Source organism: Nicotiana tabacum, chromosome 14 (genome assembly GCF_000715075.1).
Source record: "Nicotiana tabacum cultivar K326 chromosome 14, ASM71507v2, whole genome shotgun sequence".
In the NCBI taxonomy this organism is placed as follows: Eukaryota; Viridiplantae; Streptophyta; class Magnoliopsida; order Solanales; family Solanaceae; genus Nicotiana; species Nicotiana tabacum.
The window spans coordinates 87953685-87960730 of NC_134093.1; positions in this window are offsets into that span (position 1 = coordinate 87953685).

Genomic DNA, 7046 nt, shown 5'->3' on the forward strand with positions numbered 1-7046 from the left:
CTGGTACTGATTCTGGTTTCAACAAAATATTCGAAGTGTTCAAACTGGATCGATTTGATGGTTTGAATGTCACCCGCTGGAAAGATAAATTGTTGTTATTTCTCACAGAGTTAGGAATAGCATATCTGCTGAGTTCTGATCTTCCTGCAATGCTAGAACCTACTGCTCAAGATTCTGCCGAAATTAAGGCTTCACGCAAAAAACATAAAGATGATGAGGTGCATTGTAGAGGTTTTATTTTAAACTCACTTTTTGATCGTTTATATGATTTGTTCCTTCTTCTCAAAACACCACAAGAAGTCTTGAAAGCCTTGGAACATAAATATACTGTTGTGAAATAAGGAACAAACAGATTCCTTGGAATGAAATTTTTTGAATTTCAAATGGTAGATGAGAAATCTGTCATGGAGCATGTTGATGAGTTGCTTGTCTTGATTTCTAGGCTCAAAGATTTTGAAGTCGATGTTTCTGAATCTCTTCAAGTGGTTGATGTACTTGCAAAATTACCAGCCACTTGGAATGACTATTGGAAGAAATTATTATATTCTACCGAAGACTTTAATGTGGACCAGTTGGCAAAGCATATTCGAATTGAAGAAGAGACACGGAAACGTAAAAATAAATATGTTGCGGAAACATGTTCAAAGGTGAATTATGTTGAGTTTATTAAGGCAAATAATTCTAAAAAATCTGAAAACAAGGTTGGAAAGAAGAGAAAGTTTGAGGCTGCTCCAACAGAAAATTCTTCTAACATTAAGAAAGGATTTGTGTTATACTTGTAAAAAAAATGGGCCATTTTAAGAGAGATTACAGATTTCGTAAGAGACAGAGAAATGAAGAAAATGATGGATAGAAGAGGGTAAATAATGTTGAACAACAACAAGCTTCTTCTTCAGATATCGTTGCTATGGTTTCTGCCTTTGATAATTTGAATATGAGTATGGTGACCGAATGCAACATGGCAGCAACTATGAAATTTGCAGATTGGTAGTATGATTCCGGTGGTACAGTTCATATATGCAATGACAAGAGTTTCTTCAAACATTATGAAGTTGCAACAAGTAATGAAAAGGTTTTAATGGGAAATCATGACACTGCCAAGGTCTTTGGAAAAGGAACAATTGAACTATAATTCACTTCGGGAAAGAAGTTGATTTTAATGAATGTTTATCATGTACCTAATGTTTGTAAGAATTTAATTTCTGCAAGTTTAATTATGTAAGAAAGGCTTTAAAACTGTTATACAGACAGAAAATATTATTTTTTTCTAAGAATGGTATATTTGTAGGAGAAGGCTACTCTTGTGAGGGCATGTTCAAATTAAGTATTAATAAAATTGAAGTTTCTGCTTATATGATTGAGTCATCTATTAATTTATGGCATGATAGACTTTCACATGTTAATTTTCGATATGTTAAGTTTATGTCTAAAAATAAATCAATTCATGTTGTTGAGAATAATGATAAAAAATGTGAAATATTCATACAAGCTAAGATGACTAAGAAATCCATCCAAAGAATGAAATTTACTTGAACTTGTGCATTCTGATATATGTGAATTGAATGGTCATTTAACTAGAGGTGGAAATATAAACTTTATTACTTTTATAGATGATCATTCCAGATATACACATTTACTTAATGAAAATAAAAGATCAAGCATTTGATATGTTTAAGAGTTACAAAGCATTAGTTGAAAATCAATTAGAAAAGAAGATTGAAATCCTACGTAGTGATCGAGGAGGTGAATATATTTCCAATGAATTTTTTATATTTTGTGAAGAAAATGGTTTAATTTACCAAGTTAGTGCACCGTATACCCCACAACAAAATGGTCTTGCAGAAAGAAAAATAGAACGTTGGTAGATATGGTTAATGCCATAGTTTTACATGCAAAGTTACCAATGAATTTGTGGGGGGAAGCTTTGTTAACGACTTATTTTGGGCACAATAGAGTACCTTCAAAGAAGTTTAAGGTTTCATCATATGAATTATGGAAAGGATGAAAGCCTAGCTTAAATTTCTTAAGGGTATGGAGCTGTTTAGCCTATTATAGAATTCTAGTTCCTAAAAAAACTAAGTTAGGACCTAGAGGAATTAAAAGCATATTTGTAGGATATGCTGAGAACTCAAAGGCATACAGGTTATTGGACATTGAGTCTAAATATATTGTGAAATCTAAAGATGTTGAGTTCTTAGAAATAAAGTTTATTGGTGATTCTAATAATTCACATGAGGATACAAAAATTACTAAATAAGGTGATAGTGCAGCACGCATTGGTGAAAATGCAGTAACTCAAGAAAATTGTGCAGAACCTAGTTTTTCTTCTAACAATAAAAGAAAGGCAATTGAATCTCCTGTAAAACCAAGAAAAAGTCAAAGAGTTAGAAACGAGAAAAATATAGGTTCTGATTTTATTTCTTCTCAAGCACTAGTCTTTTTGGTAGAAGGAAGTAGAGATGAAGTATTAAATAAAATACACATTATTTTAAATTTAGAAGAGGATCCTAAAACCTATAGTGAGGCTATGGCTTCGCGGGATTCGGCTTTCTGGAAAGAAGCTGTAAATGATGAAATGGATTCTCTTTTATCAAATGGTATATGGTTATTGACATCTTTACCTTCTAATACTAAACCGATTGGGTGTAAATGGGATTTAGAGGAAAATATAATATTGATGGTTCTCCACAAACTTTTAAAGCTAGACTAGTAGCCAAAGGATTTAGACAAAAGGGATGAGTAGATTATTTTTACACATATGCTCATGTGGCCAGGATTACCTCAATAAGAGTATTGTTTGCTTTAACATCAATATATAATCTAAATGTCCATCAAATGGATATTAAGACGACATTCTTAAATGGCGATCTTGATGAAGAAGTTTATATGGAGCAACCCAAAAGGTTTGTGCTTCCTGGAAATGAGAAGAAAGTTTGTAAATTAGTTAAGTCCTTGTATGGATTAAAACAAGATCCAAAATAATGGCATGAAAAATTTGATAGTGTTATATTATCAAATAATTTTAAACATAACGGAGCAGATAAATGTATTTATTCCAAATTCACGAAGGATTATGGAGTGATAGTATATCTTTATGCTGATGACATGCTAATCATAGGAACTAACAAGGAAGGCATAAATGAAACTAAGAAGTATTTAACTTCTCAATTTAAAATGAAAGATTTAGGAGAAGTTGATACTATGTCGGTCTCACTACATTGACAAGGTTCTTTCCAAATTTAATTATTTGGGTAGTAAAGAATTTAATACTTCATTTGACATTTCTAGCAAGAAGGTTGAGAGCCCCGGAAGATCTGTTAGTCAATTAGACTATGCTAGTGCAATTGGTAGTTTAATGTATGTTATGCACTGCACTAGGTCAGATATTGCCTTTGTAATTTGTAAATTGTCAAGATATATTCATAATCCAAGTGGTGATCACTAGAAAGATATAGTGAGAGTACTTGATTATCTGAAATTATCTGAAAAAGGACAGACTTTTTCTTTGTATTATAACAGATTTCTTTCAGTACTAGAAGAATATTGTGACGCTAGTTGGATAACTAGTATTGATGATAATAAATCAACGTCGGGGTGGATATTCACTTTAGGCAGAAGAGCAATTTCATGGGCTTCTAAGAAACAGATGTGCATTACTCATTCCACAACGGAATCTGAGTTTATTGCTTTAGCAGCTGCGGGAAGAGAGGCAGAATGGCTGCGAAATCTATTGTTAGATATAGAGTTGTGACCACAACCAATGCCAGTTGTTCTCTTGCACTATGATAGTGAAGCAACTATGTCTAAGGCATTTAGAAAAATATATAATAAAAAATCTAGACATATTGCTTTAAGACATGAGTACATAAGATAACTAATTTCGGATGAAATTATTATTGTTGTATACATCAAGTCTAAAGGCAACCTTGTTGACCCATTCACTAAAGGACTCGTGAGGGATATGATAATAAGCACAACAAGTGCTATGGGTCTAAGGTAATTTAAATTTGTCACTAGTAACGGGAACCTTACTGTTTTTTATTGTTTAACAATATTAAACGTTTAAAAGGTAATAACAAGTTATAGTTATGGCAGATAGAAGGTACCGGAAATTAGTACCTAGCAAAAGGAGGGCGAGTGCAAAAATACTCTTAATGAAGAAGAATAGTTCGATTTAAGAACTAAAGAAGTCTGTGTTAAGGACTTTGTTAAATCTTCACCTATTTAAATCAAGAAGTGGTGCCGCTTTGATCAAAGTTTGGGATACAAAACTTGATAAGTGTTTAAGAATTCAGGAAGTAGCACAATGCCATAATCGGGTGCTAAAACTCACGGTGAACAAGTTGTGGAGTTGGTACGATTTATGTGTATAAAGCTTTTCCATCTTGTCATATAGGAATTGTGGTTTAATAAAACATAATCTAACCATCAATTTCGACAAGGCCTAGAATAGTTTATACAAATAGTATGTTTAAATCAAAAGATACCTATTATATGCATGAATCTTATAAACAACATCAATCACTAACTAAGTGGGGGATTGTTAGATTAGTTAGTGTTTGATGAGAGTATTTGAGAAGAGGTTGTTTCGTCCTCATTGAAAAAAGAAAGAAAGGAAGAAGTGTTTAAAAGCACTTCTTTGTGTTATATAGTTTGAATATTTTAAAGGATGTTTTGGAGGGAAATTAAAATTTTAACTATATTATTAATAGTCAAGATTGGGCACTTGGGCACTTGGGCTTTGGGCTTTGGGCCTATAAAGTAGTCGGAATTAATATTTTAGTCACCTATTATTTTATTAATTAATTTAAAACGTTTTTTAAATTAAATTTAGAAAACGTTTTTAACAGTTTTCTTTATAAATTCAAAAAAGGCGACTATTGGTTTTAAAAGGTGCATGTTATGAAAAGATGAGTCTGTTAATTCCAATAGACTCCTAGAGGTATTATAAATACCCATATCATCTCCAAAACGAAATCATCGGAAATTTTCCATCTCTTTCTCTTCTACTTATTTTCTACAACTCACAAATATTTTGTTTTTGTGGGAAATTTGAGTTAGTTACTGAAACTCGAATTTTAGAGGCTTTGTAAAATCCTGGAGAAATTCTGCTATATCCCTGTAGAAACAAAGTGAAAAGCTTAAATTCCTTAAGGACAGAGACTACACTATCGAAGCCAGATTATTTCATCCCATTATTTTTCTAACACGATATGTCATGATCCATCAATAACATTGGTTCAGCTAAACCTACTTTTTCTCTTAGCCTAAGATATATTTTGCAAAAGCAAGATTTGGTTGTCAGCATTCATTGAAAAAATTTCAAGATATGATATGGTTGCTTCACACTTAACATAAATCAATAATACGGAATAAGAAATTTAACAGTAGCTTTGTTGACCGGAAAATCATACTTTTTCGTTTTAATTTATGTGATAGTTTTGACTAGCACGAAATTAAAGAAAGAAAGCATGATTTTTGAAAATTTTAGCGTTAATAAATCATAACAGTCTGCCATCTGAAAAATCATACTATATAAGAGATTTTTGGATAGCACCAAACTGTTTACCTTGATTATTCAGACATTATTGTAACGTCAAGGTGTCTTTTTGTTTTCTCCATGTCAAATCAAGGGACTCCTTTGGCTTTATAGTGTTTGTAGAGTTAGAAATCTATAACATCTATTGCTTGGGGTAATTATATACAATCGGTATACTTTAGAAAACTCTACGGTCATATTGTAAATTATGTAGCTTATACATGCAAAATTTTACCCAATATAGGATGTAATTTTAAATCTTGACCGGTATCTAACGCTCGCGAGTTTCTTAACAATGCTTTTAAATTCATTTTGTGCTTCAAATGTGTTATTGAGGTTGGATGTTGGGGTTAAGTATGTCTGCATAAATATTGTATTAGATGATGATTCATATATTGAAAATGTGTTGGAAGTGAGTTTGAGATTGATATAGTAGCCAAAAACGGAAAAATAATTGAAGTTCAAAAGTTGGTTGGGTTACAGGCGGGTCATGCTGTAGCGTGAAGCCAAATGTGTCATGCTACAGCGCAACTTCACATAAAGTTTTTTTTTATTTGTGTGACTAATTTTCACGACCCAAAATTTTAATCCTAGGGACCGTGATGACGCCTAACATTTTACTTGCTAGACAAGCCAACGTTAGAATAGATTTTAGCCTTTTTTTAACAATTCAAATTAAATAATAACCAAAAAACTGAATAAACTGAAATAGAGTGAGAAAACCATAACAGTAACGATATCTAGATACAATCCCAGAATGGTGTCACAAGTACACGAGCGACTAGAATAATACAAATACTAGTCTAAATAAAAACACACCTGCCTGAAATGAAATAAACGGCTAGAATAAGGTAGAAGGGGACTCCAGGGTTGTGAACGCCGTGCAGCTGTACCTCAAGTCTCCGTCAGGCAATCAATCCGAGCAATCTACTGACCGTCGCTAGGTCCGACTTCAAAATCTACTCAAGAAGTGCAGAGTGTAGTATGAGTACAACTGACCCCATGTACTCTGTAAGTGCCAAGCCTAACCTCGACAAAGTAGTGACGAGGTTAAGGTGGGGCACTTACAATAACCTGTATGTAATATAAGAAATAATGACAGGAAGAAAACACAGGAAAAGTAAGGCAGTTAACTTATGAAAATAAACTCAATCCTCGAAATCAGTAAATCCAGCAACATCAGTCCTCAGAATCTCGTATGAAAATACCGTAAGCTAACACAACACAACAATAAATACAAAACACACAATCCGTTGCGGCGCGCAACCCGATCCCACCTTACAAACACAATACTCCCTTATTTCACCATATCAATATAAAAAATAACATGTACAATCCGTTGCGGTACGCAACCTGATCCCACCATATAATCAGAATCAATATCATAATCCTCCCTTATTTCACCATATCAAAATCACATATAAAAATTCGTTGCGGCGTGCAACCCGATCCCACCGTATCAATATCAATCCTCCCTTATTCCACTCATTGCAGTGTGCAACCCGAT